Source organism: Gopherus flavomarginatus, chromosome 2, assembly GCF_025201925.1.
Source record: "Gopherus flavomarginatus isolate rGopFla2 chromosome 2, rGopFla2.mat.asm, whole genome shotgun sequence".
Lineage (NCBI taxonomy): Eukaryota > Metazoa > Chordata > Testudines > Testudinidae > Gopherus > Gopherus flavomarginatus.
The window spans coordinates 238,554,947-238,579,097 of NC_066618.1; the positions used below are offsets into that span (position 1 = coordinate 238,554,947).

Consider the following 24,151-nt stretch of genomic DNA (forward strand, 5'->3'; position numbering starts at 1 on the left):
ACTGTGGTAGAAGTTCAGGATCCTTGGGCAGTGTCCTCAAATTGAGTGAAAAGGCCTCCCTCCCCCATTCCAGGCAGTCAGGCACCATTGCCAGGCAGCAAAATAGTATCTGCTGTAGGGTGACCTGGTGTCTCGTTTTCGACTGGAACAATGGACCCTGGTGGCTCTGGTCAGCACTACGAGCCGGGCCATTAAAACTCCAGTTTGTGGTGCTGCAGAGCTAAGGCAGGCGACTCCCTGCCTCTCCTGGCTCTGTGCCACACCCTGGAAGCAGCCAGTAGGTCTGGCTCCTAGGCAGGCGGGTGGGGGTGACAAGACTCAATGCACTGCCCCCGCCCCAGGCACCTGCTCCACACTCCCATTGGCTAGAAACCATGGCCAATGGGAGCTGCGGGGGCAGTGCCTGCAGGTGAGAGCAGCACACAGAGCTGCCTGCAGCACCTCCACCTAGGTGCTGGATCTGCTGGCCACTTCTGGGGCGCAGTGAGGAGTAAGGACAGGCAGGAAGCCTGCCTTAGTGCCCACACTGTGCCACTGACTGGGAGCTGCTGGAGGTAAGCCCATGTCCCAACTCCCCACCCCAGAGCCTCCACCCCCAGATGGAGCCCTCAGCCCCCTGCACTCCAGCCCAGAGCCCTTTCCCGCACCCTGAACCCCTCTGCCCCATCCCCCCCAGCCTGGAGCCCCCTCCTGTATCCCAGAGCCTGCACCCCAGCTGAAGCCTGCACCCCAACTCCCTGCCCCAGCCCAGTGAAAGTGAGTGAGGGTGGGGGAATGTAGTGAGTTGGGGGTAGGGCCTTGTGGAAGGGGTGGGGAAGAGGGCATGGCCTCAGGGAAGGGATGGGGCTAAAGCAGTGGTTCCCAAACTTTAACAACCTGTGAACCCCTTTCACTAAAATGTCAAGTCTCGCGAACCCCCTCCTAAAAATGAATATTTCCAGCGTTTTTCTCCTTCACCAGAGTATAAACAATAAAAGTAGTGATCTTGGAAATATAAAATTTGTTTTTATGACATGCTTATTACACACTATTTATTATTATTATTTATCATTACAGTGTTTGTATTACATTATGAAATGGCAACACTCTTCCAAGATCTCACTTTTGTAGCTTGTATCAATTTGAATAAGTCTATTATAAGACAAAGCTTCTATGTTTCATCAAGGAGTATCAGATGTGAAACAGCAGGAAGGTATTTAAGAAGCCAACTCAATTCCTCCTACACAAGCATTCAGATCTTGAGCAGTCCAGGCAAACACCGCATGTTACAACAAAGTTTAAACTTGTTCTTGATAATAATTTAAAAAACAGTACTAGCTGCCTATTTAATTTTAAAAACAGCAGAAAATATCCACCTCCCTTTCCATTTCTTATAAGGAGTCTTGAAGTTTAAATCTCAGTGTGATAGATACACTTGCTTTGATCTGGTTAGCTCTTGGAAGTCCTGGGGCTCCACTGGGCTGCTCGCCCAGTGCTGCCTAGAGTCCCTAGGGAGAGCTGTGTCCGCCATTAGGGAATTTTTTCCTGAGAACCCCCTGTAACATTTCACGAAACCTCAGGGGTTCATGAACCCCAGTTTGGGAACCACTGGGCTAGAGTGTTCGGTTTTTTGCCATTAGAAAGTTGGCAAACCTAGTCTGCTGTAGCAAATGCTATTAAACATATTCTGGCTGTGATAAAATTATAAAATTGGCAGACAAAAGTGCACTTAAAAGATCTGACGGTGTCACAGCTGCCAGCTTCAGGGATGTGCATGTTTGGTAGCTGAAGGATTTTGTTTAATATCTTAGTTTTCTCAGTTTGACATGTCCTCCCATAGCTGGCAACTGTAACTAGTCATAAAAAAGATAAAAGTGCACTTAGAAGTATCCCAAGGCAGTGGTTTTCAACCTTTTTTTCATTTGCAGACCCTTAAATATTTTCAGATGGAGATGTATACCCCTTTGGAAATCTTAGACATAGTCTGTGCGGACCCCACAGGGGTCCACAGATCACAAATGGAAAACCACTGCCTTAAGATGTTTAAGCAGCACCAATATGGTAGACGTTAAGGATCCTATGGCATTTTACATAAAATGGGTGACAAGCTCAGGGTCCCAACCACCATTGCCTCTGTCAGCAAATCTGGTTTTGCTCTATCAACAGCACTTAGGCATATTCTATTGGTATTTAACACTAAGAAAGAGCAAACACCAACTATAAACTCAAGGAATAGAATTTATACTCACAAATAACCTGCTGATGCAGAGACATGAGCGCTAAGCCATATTTACATTATAGAGATATTTCACTGTAATTTCTCAAAAATATGCATAATATATATTAGAAGCATAACTGCTGCTGTTATGTACACAACATGCATTCAACAACCACTTATAGTGTCTTGCTTTCCGATTGACTCTCCACAGATTTATCTGAAGTGGTACACTTAAGTTATGAAAGAAAGAGAAGCAAAGTAGAAAGGAGCATAATTGTGGTTTCTGAAAGTCAGGGATTCCTCTAGCCCCCTCCTCTACCACAAACATTAAATATTAAGAATAGTTGTTTCTAATAATAATAAAGCAAATTTTCTAAGGTCTTGAAGACCCAGCAATTTTTTTTGAACCCCCAATTGTTGGTCAGCTGACAACACAAACTAACAAAAGACAATGTTTAAAAGAAGTCTTACACTATTTTTATTCCTTTGCAGATCTCTCTAAAGGTTCTGGGGCTGAGTTTTTCCATGGGTAAAAATCCACTGGCATGAAGCTTAATACTTTGTTTAGCCACCAACTTTTAGCGCTGATTGTCTGCCCCATTCTTTGCAGTTCACCCTAGTTGAGTGACCACAGCTGGCTCCCCACAGGGACCCCGGACACAAAAGCACTTTGGGATCCTCAAGGAGAAGACACTATGTAACTTTAAACTACAAACAATGTTGTTTGCTTTTTAGAAAATGCCTTGAACAGGTGTAAATTGAGTACATTCTCCTTTTTTGGGGGGGATGGGGAAGAAGTGTCCCTTCAATAAGAGATTACTCATTTTGTGCAGTAACTGAAGTCCTTCAAGATATTTGTCTCTATGGATGCCCCACTTCAGGTGCACATGTGCCTGTCGAGCCCTTGAGCAGAGATTATCAGTTAGCAGTATCCGTTTGGCCTACTAATGTGCCCTATGCCTCATTGTGCTGGATACTGAGACTATATAGGGGTGTGCGGGCAACCCGCCCTCAGTTCCTTGTCCAACCAAACATTCCCTAAGGAACAGGCCAAAGCAGAGGGGAAGGAGGCCAGGTAGTAGGGCACCCAATAGGTATGCACATCTCAAAGAACCACAGTTAATGCATAAAGTGAGCAACCTAAACTTTCCTATTTATTCTCCATTTCAGGTGACTTCTGAGCAGTATCCCCAGATGCAAGAGAGAGCTTCAGAATAGAGTCCAGAAGTAAAGACAGCATTGCAGAACCAAAGTGCTGCATTGGATCTGACAGTATGGCTCAAGGCCTAATGTTTCTCAAACATATGTATTGAAGCCCATGTAGCAGCCCTACGTATTTCAGATACTGGTACATTCTTCAGTAGTGCAGTAGATGTTGCCTGCAATCTGGTTGAATGTGCTATCTCACTTTGGGGGTCAGGGGGAGGGTATGAATGTCCACAGCATCATAGCAAGTGATAATGCACCCAGATATCCATCTCAATAGTCTCTGAGTAGAGATCGAAGATCCTGTGGATCTATCCACAAAGGAAACAAAGAGGCTAAGTGACTTCCTAAATTGCTTGATCCTATCTAAGTAGAACGCCACTGCCTTTCTAACATCCAAGGTATGTAAACAGGATTCCTGTAAAGAACTATGTGGCTTTGTGAAAAACCCTTGTAGATGAATAGATTGATTAAGGTAGAACTCTAATAGAACCTTAGGTAAGAATTTAAGGAGTGGACCTAAAGAAACCTTGTCCCTAAAGAACACTGTAAATGGGGAGAATCTGCCATCAAAGCTCTAATCTCCCTGACCCTGTGGGCTGACATGATGACTAGTAAAAAGGCCATCTTCATAGATAAATGCAACAGAGAACAGGTTGCCATTGGTTCAAATGGAGGACTCATAAAGTAATTGAATACCAGGTTGAGGTCCCAGGTCAGGGTAGGGTTTGTAATCTGCAGACAGAGGTTCCCCAAAACCCTTAATAAACCTAGACTATAACAGATAAGCAACTAAGGAGAATCTTTCTACAGGATGATGAAAGACTGATATTGCGGTCAAATGTACCTTAACTGAACTGACTGATAATCCCAATTTCTTTTGATCCAACAGATAATTCAGGATGTCTGAAAGTGGCACCAAATCAAGCAGGAGGCAGCGATGACACCACCAATGTAAGAATTTCTTCCATTTCTGCACGCTATGAGGCAGAGGACTGCTAGGTTTGGATGAAATGCATAACTTGTGTCTTGGACAAGAGATAATGGTCAGGAGCTTGGATGACAGTTGGACACATAGATGAAGCAGGTAAGGGTAGTCCGGAGATTAGGGTCTCGGTACCAAGAGATGCTGAGTACCCTTGAGGAATGGGGATTCTGGTTAATCTGTTATTAAGAGTTGCTTAGTATATCTGAACTGCTGTGGTACCAAATAGGGGATTGATGCAGAAGCCAAGGCCACTGCATATGGAGGTGGGGCATACTGAAGTAGATGCTGATGGTGTCTGGCACCATTGCTTGCTTGGTGCCAAGACTGCTGCATGCCTGGGTACCAACAGGTAGGCTGAACTTGATGATGCCAGTCTCGAGTGTCTGTGCTTCCCTTCCTTGCTGGTAGAAAGTACTGAGGCCCTATCAGACCCATGTCTCTCTTTTGTGCTCTGGGACTTTATGGACTCACTGGTACTGCAGGAGGAGTCCTTCAAATCATGAGTACCGAATTGAGAGGTGGATGCTTCGTAGACCATAGATCTCACCGGGGACCTGGACTTTTTTGAAACTGGCTTCTTAAGGTGGGAGTCCATGCCACTCTTTTTGGAAACCTTCACTGAAGCCTCCAAAGTCTTAGGTTTCTTAGGGGAAGCCTGCACTGAGATGCTGGATCTGTCCAGTGACAGATGTGCAGGTGTCTCCTGGCCAGACTCAGAAGCTGGCCGAAGGGAGCATTCCATCATAAACAGAGAGATTAAACTCAGACTGCTATTCTTTGCCCTGGATTTGAGGTGTTACCCTGGGAAGTGGATTTTGGGGTGTGCTTCAAATAACCTACCTATCACCCCCTCAGTCGGTCCTGCTGAGGTTTCTGAGATTGTTAAGGAAACACTAAAAAGACACAGATATAACCTTCCAATGAAATTATTGACACAGGTAGTCAATTTTTTGTTATTTTCCTTAATAAAGTATCTTTTTATTAATGTAATTAATAATCTCTACTACAATATAATCTAAAAGTAAAAATCAGAGACAAATCCTTTATTTCAGAATAGCAGCCATGTTAGTCTGTGTCCGCAAAAAGAACAGGAGTACTTGTGGCACCTTAGGCCTGGTCTACACTACGCGTTTAAACTGAATTTAGCAGCGTTAAACCGATTTAACCCTGCACCCGTCCACACAACGAGGCCCTTTATATCAATATAAAGGGCTCTTTAAACTGGTTTCTGTACTCCTCCCCAACGAGAGGAGTAGCGCTGAAATCGGTATTGCCATGTCAGATTAGGGTTAGTGTGACCGCAAATCGACGGTATTGCCCTCTGGGCGGAATCCCACAGTGCACCATTGTGACCGCTCTGGAAAGCAATCTGAACTCGGATGCACTGGCCAGGTAGACAGGAAAAGCCCCGCGAACTTTTGAATTGCATTTCCTGTTTGCCCATCGTGGAGCTCTGATCAGCACGGGTGGCGATGCAGTCCCAAATCCAAAAAGACCTCCAGCATGGACCGTACGGGAGATACTGGATCTGATCGCAGTATGGGGAGACAAATCTGTTCTATCTGAGCTCCGTTACAGAAGACGAAATGCCAAAGCATTTGAAAAAAATCTTCAGGCTGTGATACAGAGTGCACAGCACAGTGCTGTGTGACAAGCATAACGGAAAGCCAAAGAATCAAATGGACGCTCATGGAGGTGGGGAGGGGGGTACTGAGGACTCCAGCTATCCCACAGTCCCCACAGTCTCCGAAAAGCATTTGCATTCTTGGCTGAGCTCCCAATGCCTGTAGGGCCAAACACATTGTCCGGAGTGGTTCAGTGTCAATTTACCCCCCCCCCACCCCCCGTGAAAGAAAAGGGAAAAAATCGTTTCTTGACTTTTTTCAATGTCACCGTATGTCTACTGCATGCTGCTGGTAGACGTGGTGCTGCGGCACTAAACAGCAGCATCCTCTCCTCTCCTCTCCCCTCCCTGGTGGCAGACGGTTCAGTACAAAAGGACTGATAGCCGTCCTCGTCATCATCCCGTGAGTGCTCCTGGCTGGCCTCAGGTGAGGTCGGTTGGGGGTGCCTAGGTAAAAATAGGAATGACTCCCAGTCATTCCCGGCAGATGGCACGGAACGGCTGGTAACCGTCCTCATCATAGCGACTGGGGGCTGAGCTCCATCAGCCCCCCACACCTTTTCATGTCTAAAGAAAAGATTCTGTACTGCCTGGACTATCACAGCAGCGGGATGCTGGGCTCCTGTCCCCCTCCACCATTTAATGTCCTGCCTGTACTATCATAGCAGCTGGAGGCTGCCTCCCCCTCATTTTATCTCACTAAAAACTCAGTGTTTCTTATTCCAGCATTCTTTATTACTTCATCACACAACTGGGGGGGACACTGCCACAGTAGCCCAGGAGGGTTGGGGGAGGAGAGAAGCAACGGATGGAGTTGTTTCAGGGGCACCCCCTAGAATGGCATGCAGCTCATCATTTCTGCGGGATCTGACACGGAGCGGCTGTGCTCTCTGGTACACTGGTTCTCTAGTACACTTGCCCCATATTCTGGGCAGGACTGACTCTATTTTTAGATAAAACATAAAGAAGGGAATGACCCGGAGAGTCATTCTCATTTTTGTCTTTGCGCCCCCGTCCGACCTCAGCTAAGGCCAGCTAAGAGCACCCATGATAGCAGCAGACGGTACAGAATGACTGATAACCGTCTCTGCTACCTTGCAAATGCAAATGAATGCTGCTGTGCAGCACTGCAGTACCGCCTCTGTCAGCGGCATCCAGTAGACATACGGTGACAGTGACAAAAGGCAAAACGGGCTCCATGGTTGCCATGCTATGGCATCTGCCAGGGCGATCCAGGGAAAAAGGGCGCGAAATGATTGTCTGCCGTTGCTTTCACGGAGGAATGAATGAGTGACGACATTGACCCAGAATCACCCGTGACACTGTTTTTGCACCATCATGCATTGGGATCTTAACCCAGAATTCCAATGGGCGAGGGAGACTGCAGGAACTATGGGATAGCTATGGGATAGCTACCCACAGTGCAACGCTCCAGAAATCGACGCTAGCCTCGGTACATGGATGCACACCGCCGAATTATTGTGCTTTGTGTGGCCGCGTGCACTCGACTTTTTACAATCTGTTTTACAAAACCGGTTTATGCAAAATCGGAATAATCCCATAGTGTAGACATACTCTTAGAGACTAACAAATTTATTTCAGCATGCAATAGCATACAGTTTAAATGATTCTAAGCAGTGTGCTTTGCTACAGGTAGCCAGTCTGTGCTGACAGCAGTTCTTAGCTTATTCTTTGGAGTTTTACATAGATAAATTACAATGAAGACATACATACACACTTCAAGCATATGCAGGGCCTAATACTATACTAAAACTATGCTATACTATATGTTATAAAATAACTTGCTTCCTCTGTTGGTTATTTGTAAATGTTGTGGAAGTTGCTGGTGCTTGCAGCTGTTGCTGCTCCTGGATCCCTCTCTCTCCTCAGCAATATTCTTTTCAGAATTAAACTGGTGTTTTTTCTTCTAGAGCGATAAACAATGGTTGGGAGTTATTCTGTCCAGCAAGTCTTCTGTCCTCTTGGGCAGCTTTCTGATATCTCTCTCAGCTGTCTCATGCAATTGCTTTGTATATACTCGTGGGGGAATTCTGCACCAAAAACATTAAAAATTTTGCAAAATTCTGCATATTTTATTTGTCAAAATAACACCATATAATTACATTAGCTTCAATTATTTTGGTAATTTATTTCAAAATATCTGTCACCAATACACACAACAAAAAAGATTCAGAAAATGTTTTTTAACAAATAGATTCCTTACTAGGCATATTAATACAGAACTCTGAGTAATAATTCATTTAAACTACAATGCAGAACCTTATTTTCTGCACCCCTCAGAAGCAGTGCAAAGGCTTGGGGGAGTCAGGGATAATGGAGGAGCTGAGGGAGAGGGAAGTAATTGCTGGGAAAGAGCCTGGATGTGAACTTGGAGGGTTGCTGGGTCTGAGTGGGAAAAGTATAGAACAGGGTTTTTTTTGGATGCAGTGGGGATTGTTAAGGAGTCCAGTGCTGGATTATGACATTCTGAGGCTCTAAACTATGTCAAATGTAAGAGGCCCCATACCATAAAATAAATGAATTAATTATTTTCATAGAAAGGATATTGAATATATAAACACGAAAGCTTTATACACCTCTACCCCGATATAACGCTGTCCTCAGGAGCCAAAAAATCTTACCGCGTCATAGGTGAAACCGCGTTATATCAAACTTGTTTGGATCCGCCAGAGTGCTCAGCCCTGCCTCCCTGGAGCGCTACTTTACCACATTATATCCGAATTCATGTTATATCGGGTCGCGTTATATCGGGATAGAGGTGTATTTGCATATATACAAAGGTGAAGTTGTAAAAATAGAATAATAATCTAAAACACGTCTTGCAATATGCCTATTTGCGTTATAAAATAGGTTCAAATTAACATATTTTCATCTATGATTTCTTAATTAGTAGATATGAAAATTTTATATCTACAGCAATACAAAAAGAGCTACAGTTACACAGACCAGCTTAGTTCATGGAAGCAGTACATCCTGCAGTATGTCTGTTTGCACATCACATTAATTTTAACACTGAAATTTAAAATACTTTCTTTTATGAGTTTTGGAGAGCAAAGTCATTGATGATGTCTTCACATGATAAGCTATGGAGTTTATCACTTTCGATGCACAGAATGCTTAGGGCAAATAGCTTTTATTGCAGCATTGTTGTCTGCAGTTCATTCTTGATATATTTCAGTTGCAAAAATGACCTTTCTCCTGAGCAGTTTGTTACCATTAGATTAAAAAAAAGCTGCAAAATCACTTTAAAAAACCAGTAAAAAAAATTATGTCATAAATATTGAGATTTTATATAGCTATTCAACTATAAATATATATATGCCGAAAACCTGTGTTATTTTACCAGGATATTTCTGTGAAAGTTAGTGCTATTTTGTCTATGTTTTCATAGGAAAACGAGAGGATATATAATTTTGTTTACACCCTGAATGAGGAAAATTATCTTTCTTTTCATATGAATAGATGAAAAAAACTTTTGATTAATTTTGTTAGGGAAATACAAAGTTTATCCAGACTATATATTTACAAAAGCTTAGTCTGATTTTATTTTCACTATGAAACAATGAATTGTTCGGACTTTTCTTTAGTCATACTATAAAAATACAATATATTATGCATATGATATGTGATTTATAAGTCTATATAAGAATTTTTACATAGCATACTACCTATAATAAAATATTATCTTGTGTGCTCCAAACCCACGAAGCAGAAAATCCCAGTCTTTTTTCTAGGCAGACATCTCTGCTGGTGTTTGCTTCTCTATCCTTTGTCTTCCCCCAGGACTACTCGAGTAAACACCTGGGATGCACAGCGTGACAACAAGCTATACGCTCAAAGAATTTACTAGAAAGAAGACTGGTAATCTCTAGACAGGCATTGAGAAAGTGAGAAAAACTAGCCTATATTCAAGCAAATATAATGAATATTTAATAGCCTATAAATCATATATGCACATAGTTTGAAATAACTTGCTCACCAAGTACTCAGAATATTTTGATATATATATCTTTCCTTCACTTCTCTCAGAACCCTCTGTTTATCCTTTTGTCAGCACTCTCTGATATTTACTGTGAAGGTTCCCAAAACTGATGGAGGGAAACCAACACAAATTTATCCTCCTCAAGATCCACTTGACACAAGTACCTAAAATAATCACCTTCAGACTCAGTCATGTGAAGCATGGATAGACATGAAGCAGAAAGTGGCATGCATACTAAAATACACAATTGTACATATGTACAGATCAAAAGAAGAAAGAACACTCTAACACTTAAGAAAACAATACGTGATGTCACTCCTAGGATGAGTCCCACAGGAGTATGAGTTTGGCAAGATTGCTTAATGACACTGCCATCTCCAACCTCACATTTTTCCCGATTTTATCAGCAGTGAGATTATGTATTTATTTAAATAAGTTATGAAGGCATGGTCAGAATTTTACCAGTAGCAGTGGCCAACAAAACGCTGCTTTAGGAAACTGATAGCAGACTCACTCATAGAAATACTAATTTTAGAAGTGCAATTATCATTTTTTTTCTCAGCCCCGGCCTCCCACCTGTCAATAATGAACAATTATTGAAGGGTAAGGATATTTGTGTAGCCAGATGTGTATATTTTTGTCATAGTAGAACAAAAATGTCTATTATTTAGAGAGAATCTTCTTTTTCCCATATCTCCTTTATCAACCAATTTTGATAAAATCTGAAAGGGAGTCAGTTTTTTTTTTAGAGGCCCCTCATAATAGACTCTTACAGATTCATAGACTCTAGGACTGGAAGATACCTCGAGAGGTCATCGAGTCCAGTCCCCTGCCCTCATGGCAGGACCAAATACTGTCTAGACCATCCCTGATAGACATTTATCTAACCTATTCTTAAATATCTCAAGAGATGGAGATTCCACAACCTCCCTAGGCAATTTATTCCAGTGTTTAACCACCCTGACAGTTAGGAACTTTTTCCTAATGTCTAACCTAAACCTCCCTTGCTGCAGTTTAAGCCCATTGCTTCTTGTTCTATCCTTAGAGGCTAAGGTGAACAAGTTTTCTCCCTCCTCCTGATGACACCCTTTTAGATACCTGAAAACTGCTATCATGTCCTCTCTCAGTCTTCTCTTTTCCAAACTAAACAAACCAATTCTTTCAGCCTTCCTTCATAGGTCATGTTCTCAAGACCTTTAATCATTCTTGTTGCTCTTCTCTGGATCCTCTCCAATTTCTCCACGTTTCTTGAAATGCATTTCCCAGAACTGGACACAGTATTCCAGTTGAGGCCTAACCAACGCAGAGTAGAATAGAAGAATGACTTCTCGTGTCTTGCTCACAACACACCTGTTAATGCATCCCAGAATCACGTTTGCTTTTTTTGCAACAACATCACACTGTTGACTCATATTTAGCTTGTGGTCCATTATAACCCCTAGGTCTCTTTCTGCCGTACTCCTTCCTAGACAGTCTCTTCCCATTCTGTATGTGTGAAACTGATTGTTCCTTCCTAAGTGGAGCACTTTGCATTTGTCTTTATTAAACTTCATCTGGTTTACCTCAGACCATTTCTCCAATTTGTCCAGATCATTTTGAATTATGACTCTGTCCTCCAAAGCAGTTGCAATCCCTTCCAGTTTGTTATCATCTGCAAACTTAATAAGCGTACTTTTTATGCCAACATCTAAGTCATCAATGAAGATATTGAACAGAGCCGGTCCCAACACAGACCCCTGCAGAACCCCACTTGTTATACCTTTCCAGCAGGATTGGGAACCATTAATAACTACTCTCTGAGTACGGTTATCCAGCCAGTTATGCACCTACCTTATATAGCCCTATCTAAATTGTATTTGCCTAGTTTATCAATAAGAATATCATGCGAGACTGTATCAAATGCCTTACTAAAGTCTAGGTATACCACATCCACCGCTTCTCCCTTATCCACAAGACTCGTTATCCTATCAAAGAAAGCTATCAGATTGGTTTGACACGATTTGTTCTTTACAAATCCATGCTGGCTATTCCCTATCACCTTACCACCTTCCAACTGTTTGCAGATGATTTCCTTAATTACTTGCTCCATTATCTTTCCTGGCACAGAAGTTAAATTAACTGGTCTGTAGTTTCCGGGGTTGTTTTGATTTCCCTTTTTATAGATGGGCACTATATTTGCCTTTTTCCAGTCTTCTGGAATCTGTCCCATCTCCCATGATTTTCCAAAGATAATAGCTAGAGGTTCAGATACCTCCTCTATTAGCTCCTTGAGTATTCTAGGATGCATTTCATCAGGCCTTGGTGACTTGCAGGCATCCAACTTTTCTAAGTGATTTTTTACTTGTTCTTTTTTTATTTTATCTTCTAAACCTACCGCCTTCCCATTAACATTCACTATGTTAGGCATTCCTTCAGACTTCTCAGTGAAAACCGAAACAAAGAAGTCATTAAGCTTCTCTGCCATTTCCTAGTTTCTTGTTACTGTTTCTCCCTCCTCACTGAGCAGTGAGCCTACCGTGTCCTTGGTCTTCCTAATGTATTCAGCCTTGCTTCTAATGTATTGATAAAAAGTCTTCTTGTTTCCCTTTATCCCTGTAGCTAGTTTGACCTCATTTTGTGCCTTTGCCTTTCTAATCTTGCCCCTGCATTCTTGTGTTGTTTGCCTATATTCATCTTTTGTAATCTGTCCTAGTTCCCATTTTTAATATGACTCTTTTTTTATTTTTTAGATCATGCAAGATCTCGTGGTTAAGCCAAGGTGGTCTTTTGCCACATTTTCTATCTTTCCTACCCAGTGGAATAGCTTGCTTTTGGGCCCTTAATAGTGTCCCTTTGAAAAACTGCCAACTCTCCTCAGTTGTTTTTCCCCTCAGTCTTGATTCCCATGGGACCTTACCTATCAGCTCTCTGAGCTTACCAAAATCCACCATCCTGAAATCTATTGTCTCTATTTTGCTGTACTCCCTTCTACCCTTCCTTAGAATTGCAAACTCTTAGGATTTCATGATCACTTTCACCCAAGCTTCCTTCTACTTTCAAATTCTCAATGAGTTCCTCCCTATGTGTTAAAATCAAGTCTAGAACAGCTTCCCCCCAGTAGCTTTTTCAACCTTCTGAAATAAAAAGTTGTCTGCAATGCAGTCCAAGAACTTATTGGATAGTCTGTGCCCCGCGGTGTTATTTTCCCAACATATATCTGGATAGTTGAAGTCCCCCATCACCCCCAAATCTTGGGCTTTGGATGGTTTTGTTAGTTGTTTAAAAAAAGCCTCATCCACCTCTTCCACCTGGTTAGGTGGCCTGTAGTAGACTCCTAGCATGACATCACCCTTGTTTTTTACCCCTTTTAGCCTAACCCAGAGACTCTCAACACTTCCGTCTCCTATGTCCATCTCCACCTCAGTCCAAGTGTGTACATTTTTAATATACAAGGCAACACCTCCTCCCTTTTTCCCCTGTCTATCCTTCCTGAGCAAGCTGTACCCATCCACACCAACATTCCAATCGTGTATTATCCCACCAAGTTTCAGTGATGCCAACGTCATAGTTGTATTTAATTATTAGCACTTCCAGTTCTTCCTGCTTATTACCCATACTTCTCGCATCTGTATATAGGCATCTAATATACTGGTTTGATCTTGCCTCCCAGTTTTGCCGTGACCCTTCTTTCTCTCTGCCATTATAGCCCATGCTCCCTCTTGTTTCCGACCCATCTCCCAGGTCTCCATGTTCCCCACTTACCTGTGGGCTTTGCTCACCTGTCCCCATCGAACATAGTTTAAAGCCCTCCTCACTAGGTTAGCCAGTCTGTGTGCAAATAGGGTCTTTCCCCTCCTCAAAAGGTGTATGCCATCTCTGCCTAGCAGTCCTTCCTCGAATAGCATCCCATGGTCGAGGAAGCCAAAGCCTTCCTGGCTACACCATCTTCGCAGACAGGCATTCACCTACCTCCGTGATGCACCTGTCTCTGCCCGGGCCCCTACCTTTGACAGGAAGAATTGAAGAGAATACCACCTGCACTCCAAACTCCTTCACCCGTACTCCCAGAGCCCTGTAGTCACTCTTGATCCGCTCAGTGTCACACCTCGCAGTATCATTTGTGCCCACATGGATGAGTAGCATGGGGTAGTAGTCAGAGGGCTGGATAATCCCCGACAATGCCTCTGTAACATTTCAGATATGTGTCCCCAGCAGGCAGCATACCTCTCGAGATAAAATGTCAGGGCGACAAATGGGCGTCTCCATCCCCCTCAGCAGAGAGTCTCCGACCACCACTACCCTACGTTTCCTATTCGCAGTGGTGGCAGCAGACCTCCCAGCCTTAGGGGTACGAGGCTTCTCCTCCTTTACTGTAGGGGGTGATTCCTTCTCTCCTGTATCAAGAAGAGCATAACGGTTACCTATTACCATGGCGGGAGGGTTCGGAGCAGGGGTAGAGCACTGCCTGCTGCCAGAAGTAACCAGCTGCCAGTGTCCACCCTGAGCCATCTCCTCCTCCACCAGTTGTGTGTCAGCAGTCCTGTGTACTGGGACAGCTACCTCAGCTGTCTCTACATGGACACTGTCCAGAAATTGCTCGTGGATTCGGATGCGCCTCAACCTAGCCACCTCCTCCTGTAGCTCTCCCATCTGCTGCCTGAGAGATTCCACCAGCAGGCACCTTTCACATTGGATGCCCCCTGCCTGGATATCAGTAAGTGGAAATTGCAAATTACAGTCCCTGCAAAACCACACCAGGATCTGGGTGGAAGCATCCATGCCCAGGTGCTCTGTCTGGCTACAGGCGCAGATGGACGAGACAGAAGCAGTGCTGGCATAGGTGTTGCGGGTCTTCCTAACCATCATAAGCCTCCCTCTGTCAAACTCCCTCTCAGATTCCCCTGTCTGCAGCTCCCTATCTGCTCTGCTCCCTTGGTCGCTCTGCCTCTGAGTGGGGAAATTGTATGCAGGGCAATAAATGTAAGGCTGGGGCAGCAGGTTGGGGTACAGGAGGGAGTGCGGGGTGTGAGAGGCAGTGCAGTGTGTAGGAAGGGGCTATGGGCAAGGGATTGGAGTGCAGGAGGGGTGCAGGGGGCTCGGCCGGGGGTTGGGGTGCAGGAGGGGTGCAGAGTGCAGGAGGGGGCTCAATGCAGGAGGTTAGGGGGCTCAGGGCAGGGGGTTGGAGTGTGGGGTGCAGGAGGGGTTCGGAGTGCTGGCTCCGGCCTTGAGCAGCTCTGGGGTGGCAGCGGTGTGCAACGTATGGTTACGTTGTAAATGTCCTGGAGCAGGAGAAGTAAGGTAAAATGAGGTAATCTTGGTTCTAAAGCAAAAACAGTTCAAAAAAGTATGTGCAGAATGAGATAATGAGACAATGAGCATATGCAGTACTCAAAGTAAAAGGGTGACAGAAAAGTTCAAACAGCCTCTACCTGAACTGGCTTCAGCCAGCTGGTTATTAAAAATGAGGAAATGTTTGGTAGGAAGCATTATCAGTATGAAAGGTGAAAGGACAGCTAAGTAGGTGAATCAAGCATGCTCAGTAGAGGTCCGATGGCCAGTGGAACAGTATACAAATTATTAGTGTATGCTCCTGGGCGAATTCTGCACCAGTGTGCACATGCCTAATTCATGTGCAGCACATTTGTTATATTTTTCCACAGAAAATAACTTCTGCTGGAAAGTGCTGCAGTTCTCCCTCTTGCCCACTGTGGAGGGCGCTGTGGTGCTAGAACAGAGCGGCCACTCTCAGTCGGACCCAGCTACCATAGGGAAGAGAAAGAGCTTGCAGTGCCCTCTTCACAGTGCCTGTTGGGCCAGGTCATGAGACAGACGGCATGAGGCACATTTGGCTGCTTGGGGTCACAGGCAGGGGTTCATAAGGGCTAGTGGGGGAGGACAGACTGGGGCAGGGGTCGAATAGGAGTGGACACGCAGGGCCATAGGCAGGGAGAGGGGTACAGGGCCATATGGGGGAAGAGGCTGAGAAGGGGGCACAGAGACACATGGGGACGGAGAGGGAGTGTCTGAGTGGAGGTGGAGGAACACGTGGATGGGGTGTGAAAAGACACATGAGAACGGGAGCAGATGTACATGACTGAATTGGAGAGGCCAGGGGTCAGCCAGAGTCTGCATGTGGGAGGCTCCCTAATAGCAGTGCCAGATGAATGCATAAGCTAACTACGCTACAGCTTAGGGCAGAGGAGGGTAAAGTACGGCCCATGGGCCAAATCTGGCCCATCAGGGCTTTCAATCTGGCTCACAGGATTGCTAGCCTCGTGGCAATAGTAATATTTACTATTGGGCATGCTAAGCCAAGAGGTACTTCATCGACAGACTTCTTGATACATCTATCTCCATCTTACTTCAGCATCATCGAGCTCAGTTTATACAGTAGTGTGCGGGAGCGGTTCCTCAACAGGGAAGGAGAATGGACTGAGAAAATATTCTAGTTTAAAAGGCTTCCTTTTTCTTCGCCCTCACACACTCACAGCAGAGACATCTAGCTACGGATATCAGGCTTCGGAAGTGCCATTTCTAACCGTGGTAGCGGGGCACCTTTGTTCTTAAAAGAGACCGGCCGTAGCTATGTCCCCAAGCCGTCTCCGTGTTTTTTTGCATGCAGCAGAGGTGCCAGGGAGTAGGGGAAATTAGGGGAATACCAAAGGCTCTTTAGTGGCTGAGAGTCCCTTGTCCTTCAGGCTCAACCAGTTGTATGCGTTGCTGATGGAGGGCTATTATGCTCCCCGTTGTAGCAATGTGTACATTTCAGTGGTTTGCTCTCTCTTTGTCCATCTTTCCCCGGCGTCACAGAGCTGAGTTTATGGAGTAGTGTGAGGGAGCGGTTCCATTTCTTTCCGTTTTGGGCTTTTGTCCATCCCATTGGTAGAGCTGGGATTGCTTTGGGCAACCGTGACTGCACATAGTGTGTAAAAGGCTTCTGGCGGAGAATTGCTACAAGCCGGATCTGGCGGACTTTCTGGCAAGGAGCTGCCGGGCTATGCGTAGATAATCCGAAGCTTTGCTGTCCTTGGCCTAGGCGGGCAGGGAGGCAACTCGTCCCCTTTCCTTTGCAGTTTTTGCTCTTCTTGTTGTCATGAGCAGAGGCGTTAGGTGTGTGTGGGAGTGCAAAGCCTAGGCGTGTGTGAGTTTCTGTGATGGTCTCTGGCAAGGTGTATTTGCTTGAAAGGCAAGAAAGGGGAGCAGCGTTCTTTGCTATGCCAGGTGTCCTTGTTGAGCGGAGGTCCTTTCCGAGGGGGTGTGCAAGCATAAAGGTAGTTTGTTTTGCGGTGTGAAGCGATCGCTGAATGGGGTTTGCGCTGAGTTGACAGGGCGTGGCGGAGGGGGCGGGTCTCCTGGTGGGGGCATGGGGAATTAGCTCAAATGGTAGAGCGCTTGCTTAGCATGCTAGAGGTAGCGGGATCGATGCCCGCATTGTCCAGGCTGTTGGTCTTTCTCCTTTTTTCATCCCCACCCGCCTGCACCATTTATGTCTGCGCAGAAAGGAGCGTTGCGGTCCGCTCTTGGCTTTGCGGTAAGCCTTTTGTCCTGAGGGTGCAAAAGGGGCAACTTCTCTTTCTGGAGTGTGTGTGTGTGTGTGTGTGTGTGTGTGTGAGTTCTTTTCTGTTGCCAGTTGCTTTGTGTTTGTTTTTCCTGAGGTAGGCGTGGGAGGCCGAGTCGGGTGTGAAAGGGTACGAGTGGGAATGTGTCCATTATTGAGGAAGAGGAAGGGGAATGGACTGTGAAAATGTTGTGGTTTAAAAGACCCCGTTGAAGCCAGGCAGGAGGCCCTGAACATGTTTTCCATTGCACCACTGTCCCTATTCTGAGTGGGAATCAGGGCTGGGGTCCCAACATTGTGCTGCGCGTGCTTGAGACAATCCCGGGTCCCTTGCGGGTCAGCGGGAGGATGCGGCTGTGATGCAGTAAGGACTGTCTTTGTGGGGAGTGGGAGACCAGGGGAGGACTTTAGGGGATGGACGATGCCAGGGCCTGTAACCTGAGCTAGGTAAGGGAGGGGAAAGGTCAACACCTTTGCCCGGGAAGGGGACAAAGGAAGGGAGTGGCAGGAGGGAAGCAGTTTGAGTTTGGGCTTGGGGCTGGATGGGTGGAATTCAGGGTATCCTAGCTAGGATCCAAGCACCCTGAAAGCCCAGAAGGACTCGGTGGAGGGGTCCTGACTGTGCCTGCAATCTCTGCTGTAACCTGTGTTCCTGTTGTCCAATAAACCTTCTGTTTTACTGGCTGGCTAAGAGTCACTGTGGGTCCCAGGAAGAGGGGTGCAGGACCAGACTCCCCCACATTCTGTGACAACTGGTGGCAGCGGCGGGAGATACTGCACCCCATGGATGGCGCTTCCTGCAGTAAGTGACTGGGAAGCAGTAAAACGAAGGGGTGGTTAACCCCTGGGAGTGTGTGCCCAGTGAGAAGGACTTTGCAGTAACAGGGTCCCCCGGGGGATTGCAGCGAGCGGTCCCAGGGGCGGAGGAGTCTGCAGCTCGACCCTGGCAGAGAGGTGGTGACCTCACGAAGGGCTGGTGCACTAGGGGTCCCCCTGGAAACCGTGGGGAGCGGCGAGCACCCCGGCCTGTGAGCGGCCAGCAGGAAGATGTATGCCAAGCGGCGCAAGTGCGACCTGCTGGAGCTATGCAAGCAGAGGGGGCTGCGCCCGGGGAGACTCACCAAGGACCAGCTGATTGCCCAGCTGGAGCAGGGAGACCGCATGAACGAACGGAGCCCTGTCTCTGAGGGAAGCAGCCGGGCAGATGCAGCGCAGGCACCAGTGTCTGTCCCCGCTGGGAGTGGTCAGCTGGCGGACGAGGGCTTCCCGAGACCCCCCCTTCCTAGGCCTGGGGGAAGGGCGGGGAGGAGCCCAGTGTATACCGAGGGCACCGTGACACCCCCGGCCAGCAGGGGATCCTCCCGGCGAAGCTCACCCCCCAGCAAGGGATCCTCCCGGCAACGCTCGGCATCCGTGGATCGGATGCAGCTGGAATATGAAAGGGAGCTGAAATGGGAGGAGCTCGAATTAAAGAGGCAAGAGCTGGAGGAGAAGGCGAACCAGCGTAAACATGAGGAGAACCAGCGCCAGCGTGAGTGGGAGGAGAAGGAGAACCAGCGCCAGCGTGAGCGGGAGGAGAAGGAGAACCAGTGTAAACATGAGCGGGAGGAGAAGGAGAACCAGCGTAAACATGAGCGGGAGGAGAAGGAGAAACAGCGTAAACATGAGCTGGACCTGGCCCAGCTGAGGAGAAGTGAGGTCCCGGCTGCGGTGAGAGAGGGAGGACCCAAGCCTACAAAGAGCTTTGATAAGCACTTGCTGCCCCGGCATAAGGAGGAGGAGGACATAGATACCTTCCTGACAGCCTTTGAGAATGCCTGCGAGCTGCACAGGGTTGACCCTGCAGACTGGACTCCACAGCCGTGGAGGTGTACAGCCGACTGAAAGGGGCGGAGGCAGGGGACTACGAACTGTTCAAACAGGCCCTGCTTCGCGAGTTTGGGCTGACTCCTGAGATGTACCGGAAAAAGTTCTGGAGCCAGCGTAAAACCCGTGAGGTCACATACCTACAACTGGTCAACCGGGCGCAGAGGTATGCCCGCAAGTGGACAGCTGGGGCCCAAACTAAAGAGGACCTGCTTGACCTATTCATACTGGAGCACCTGTACGAGCACTGCCCGTCCGACCTGAGGCTGTGGTTGATGGACCAGAAGCCGGAGAACCCGCAGCATGCAGGCCAACTGGCCGATCAATTTGTGGACAGTCGGGCAGGGGATGGCAGGGAGGAGTCTCAAAGGAGCAGGCCTGCCTCAACGCAGAGAGAGAGTCATCATGGGACCTCCCAAAGGGGGCCTATGGAGAACCCCCCAAAAGGGGAACATCCAGCGTCAGGTCCCTCCGACCCACTCAAGGGGACCCACGAGACATGGGCTGCTATCACTGTGGCCAACGAGGTCACATACGGGCCCAGTGCCCCAAGCTCAGGGACAGACCAAGCAGACCCAACCCGCAGAGGGTTGACTGGGTAAAAACCCAATCGGAGGAGGGGCTACATTCCCAGGAAAGGGGGGCTGGCAACATACCACCTGTGGATGCTCCAGGCTCCGGGTTTTTGGTTTACCGGGTGGGCGCAGGGCTGCCCCTCCGGAAAGAGTGCATTGTTTCCCTGGAAGTAGATGGGAGGAAGGTCACTGGGTACTGGGACATGGGCGCAGAGGTGATGCTGGCCCGGCCCAAGGTGGTGGCCTCAGATCGGATGGTGCCCGACACCTACCTGACCCTGATGGGCGTGGGCGGGACCCCATTCAAGGTACCTGTGGCAAGGGTACACCTGAAATGGGGGGCCAAGGAGGGCCCCAAGGATGTGGGGGTACACCAATATTTGCCCACTGACGTGTTAATGGGAGGGGACCTCGAGGACTGGCCTAGTAACACCCAGAGTGCCCTGGTCATGACTTGTAGTCAGAGTCGGCAAAGGGCACTGCACCCCAACAACGGGGAAGGTACTCGACCCGAGGTGCAGGAACCTAACCCAGGGAGCGGGGAACGCCCAGGGGCACGGTTCAGAGAGGCTGCAGCCTCAGACCCAGCCAGCAAGAGAGAGTTGGTCCCCATCCCTGTCCCAGCTGCTGAGTTCCAGGCCGAGTTGCAGAAAGATCCCTCCTTGTGGAAGCACAGGGACCGGGCTGACCTTAGTGCGGTACAGACCATGAGGAGAGGTTGCAAGGAGAGGTTCCTGTGGGAGAAGGGGTTCCTGTACCGAGAATGGGCTTCCCCAGGGGAAGTAGAGTCATGGGGGATCAGGAGGCAGCTGGTGGTTCCCCAGAAGTTCCGTCACAAGCTGTTGTACCTGGCCCATGACATCCCTCTCACAGGGCACCAGGGAATCTGGCGCACCAGGCAGAGGCTGCTACAGAACTTTTACTGGCCTGGGGTCTTTACCCATGTCCGACAGTACTGCCAATCCTGTGACCCCTGCCAGAGGGTGGGGAAGGCCCGGGACAAGGGGAAAGCGGCTTTGAGGCCTTTACCCATCATAGAAGAACCTTTCCAGAAGGTGGCCACGGACATAGTGGCACCCCTCAGCAAGACGACCCGGTCAAGGAAGAAATACATCCTGGTGGTGGCGGATTTTGCCACTCGCTACCCCGAGGCGGTGGCCTTGTCCTCTATTGAAGCAGACACAGTGGCAGATGCGCTGTTGACAATTTTCAGCCGGGTGGGGTTCCCCAAGGAGGTCTTAACGGACCGCGGTCCAACTTCATGTCGGCCCTGCTCCGGTCCTTATGGCAGAAATGTGGGGTCCAGCACAACTGGGCCTCAGCGTATCACCCCTAGTCCAACGGGCTGGTAGAAAGGTTCAACGGGATGCTGAAGATGATGCTAAAAACATTTATGAACCAGCACCCGCAGGATTGGGACAAGTGCTTACCTCACCTGCTGTTCGCGTACAGGGAGGTACCCCAGGAATCTACCGGGTTTTCACCTTTCGAACTGTTGTATGGAAGGCGGGTAAGGGGGCCCCTAGACCTGATGAGGGACGAATGGGAGGGGAAGGCCGCTCCTGAGGGAGAGTCAGTGGTGGAGTATGTCCTGACCTTCCGGGAAAGACTGGCCGAGCTCATGGGCCTGGCCAGGGAGAATCTGGCCCGAGCCCAGAGGAGGCAGAAGGTCTGGTATGACCGCACGGCACGAGCCCGTGCCTTCACCACCGGGGATCAGGTGATGGTTCTCATCCCCGTGAGGAGAAACAAACTCCAGGCTGCCTGGGAAGGGCCCTTCAAGGTTATCAAGCAACTGAATGAGGTAAACTATGTGGTGGAGCTGTCAAACCGGGCACATCACCGTCCGGTGTACCATGTGAACATGATGAAACCATACTATGACAGGGTAAATGTGGTGTTGGTCGTGTGTGGACATTGGGAGGGGCAGGGAGATGACCCCTTAGTAGATCTATTCCCTGGGACAAAAGCTGGTTCCCCCCTAGAGGCGATTCTCCTCTCTGATCAACTGACCCCGGGCCAGCACGCTGAGATCAGGGGGGTGCTGCATCTATACCGACAGCTGTTTTCCAACCAGCCTGGACTCACTAATTTGACTGTCCACCGGGTGGAGACCGGGTCACATCCCCCTATAAGATGCTCCCCTTTTCGGGTCACTGGTAAAACTGCCCAGGATCTTGAAAGAGAGGTCAGGGACATGCTGGCTTTGGGGGTGATCCAGCCGTCTTCCAGCCCTTGGGCCTCGCCAGTGGTGCTGGTCCCCAAGAAGGATGGGTCAATCTGGTTCTGTGTGGACTATCGAAAGCTCAGTGCCATCACCGTATCTGATGCCTACCCTATGCCCAGGCCTGACGAGCTCCTAGACAAGCTGGGAGGTGCTCGGTACCTCACCACTATGGATCTTACCAAAGGCTACTGGCAAGTGCCGCTGGACGCAGATGCCAGGCTGAAATCGGCCTTTATCACCCCTCTGGGGCTCTATGAGTTTCTGACCCTGCCCTTCGGCCTCAAGGGAGCGCCAGCCACCTTCCAGCGCCTGGTGGATCAGCTACTGCGGGGGATGGAGAGTTTTGCCGTGGCGTATATTGACGACATCTGCGTCTTCAGCCAGACCTGGGAGGACCACATGTCCCAGGTTAAACAAGTCCTGGACCGACTCCGAAAGGCTGGGTTAACAGTAAAGGCTGAGAAGTGCAAGGTGGGGATGGCTGAAGTATCTTACCTGGGCCATCGGGTGGGGAGCGGCTGCCTGAAGCTGGAACCAGCCAAGGTGGAGATGATCAGAGACTGGCCTGCTCCCCAAACCAAAAAGCAGGTCCAGGCCTTTATTGGGATGGCGGGGTACTATCAAAGGTTCGTATCCCACTTTAGTGCCATAGCCGGCCCCATCACTGAACTGTGCAAAAAGGGGAAGCCAGACAAGGTGATCTGGACTGAGCAGTGCCAGGAGGCTTTCCGGGCGCTGAAGGAGGCTCTGGCTAGTGGCCCAGTTCTGGCAAACCCAGATTTTGACAAACCCTTTATGGTGTTCACCGATGCCTCAGACACGGGACTGGGGGCAGTGTTAATGCAGGAGGATGAAAAGGGGGAGAGACACCCCATCGTGTACCTGAGTAAGAAGCTGCTACCCCGGGAACAAAGCTACACGGCCATCGAGAAGGAATGCCTGGCCATGGTGTGGGCCCTTAAGAAGCTAGAGCCATATCTCTTTGGGCGACACTTCACTGTGTACACCGACCACTCTCCCCTGACCTGGCTGCACCAGATGAAAAGAGCCAACGCCAAGCTCCTGAGGTGGAGCCTGCTCCTACAGGACTATGACATGGACGTGGTTCATGTGAAGGGAAGTGCCAACCTGACAGCGGATGCGTTGTCCCGGAGAGGGGGCCCTGAACTTCCCCAGGTCACTGGGCAGAGTGACCCTCCTCAGTTCAGTCTCGAAGGGGGGAGAGATGTGATGCAGTAGGGACTGTCTGTGTGGGGAGTGGGAGACCAGGGGAGGACTTTAGGGGATGGACGATGCCAGGGCCTGTAACCTGAGCTAGGTAAGGGAGGGGAAAGGTCAACACCTTTGCCCGGGAAGGGGACAAAGGAAGGGAGTGGCAGGAGGGAAGCAGTTTGAGTTTGGGCTTGGGGCTGGATGGGCGGAATTCAGGGTATCCTAGCTAGGATCCAAGCACCCTGAAAGCCCAGAAGGACTCGGTGGAGGGGTCCTGACTGTGCCTGCAAGCTCTACTGTAACCTGTGTTCCTGTTGTCCAATAAACCTTCTGTTTTACTGGCTGGCTAAGAGTCACTGTGGGTCCCAGGAAGAGGGGTGCAGGACCGGACTCCCCCACACTCCGTGACAGCAGGGCTAGCAGGCAGGGCTAGCGACGCCCTCCCGGTGTTCTGTTCTTACCTTGCAGCCTTGTCTTCGTGCCATGCCTGTCAGGGAGCCTTTGAGCGGTAGCTGTGTGCGGGCTTCCCGGTGGGTGAATTGAGGGTAAACTAGGCGGCTACCCAGCCCCCGGGGCAGCCGTGAGGATGAAGGGCTAGGTGTGTGTCGCTTATTCCTTTCAAGGGCTGGGCAGAGGCAAGCCTATAATTATGCGTTAGTGCCAGTGGCAGTTCTGCCTGACACCTTGAGTGACTCGTGTCCCTTTGCTCCTGTCTT

At 48.5% G+C, this 24,151-nt stretch overlaps 1 long non-coding RNA gene across 1 annotated transcript; it reads left to right on the forward strand.

Annotated features, from left to right (window-relative positions):
* The first annotated feature begins 1,864 nt into the window (after positions 1-1,864).
* On the forward strand, positions 1,865-4,484 carry LOC127045439 (uncharacterized). The gene is made up of 3 exons (XR_007772712.1): positions 1,865-2,894; positions 3,368-3,545; positions 4,296-4,484. It is a non-coding gene; the product is annotated as an uncharacterized LOC127045439 (long non-coding RNA).
* Positions 4,485-24,151: the final 19,667 nt, after the last annotated feature.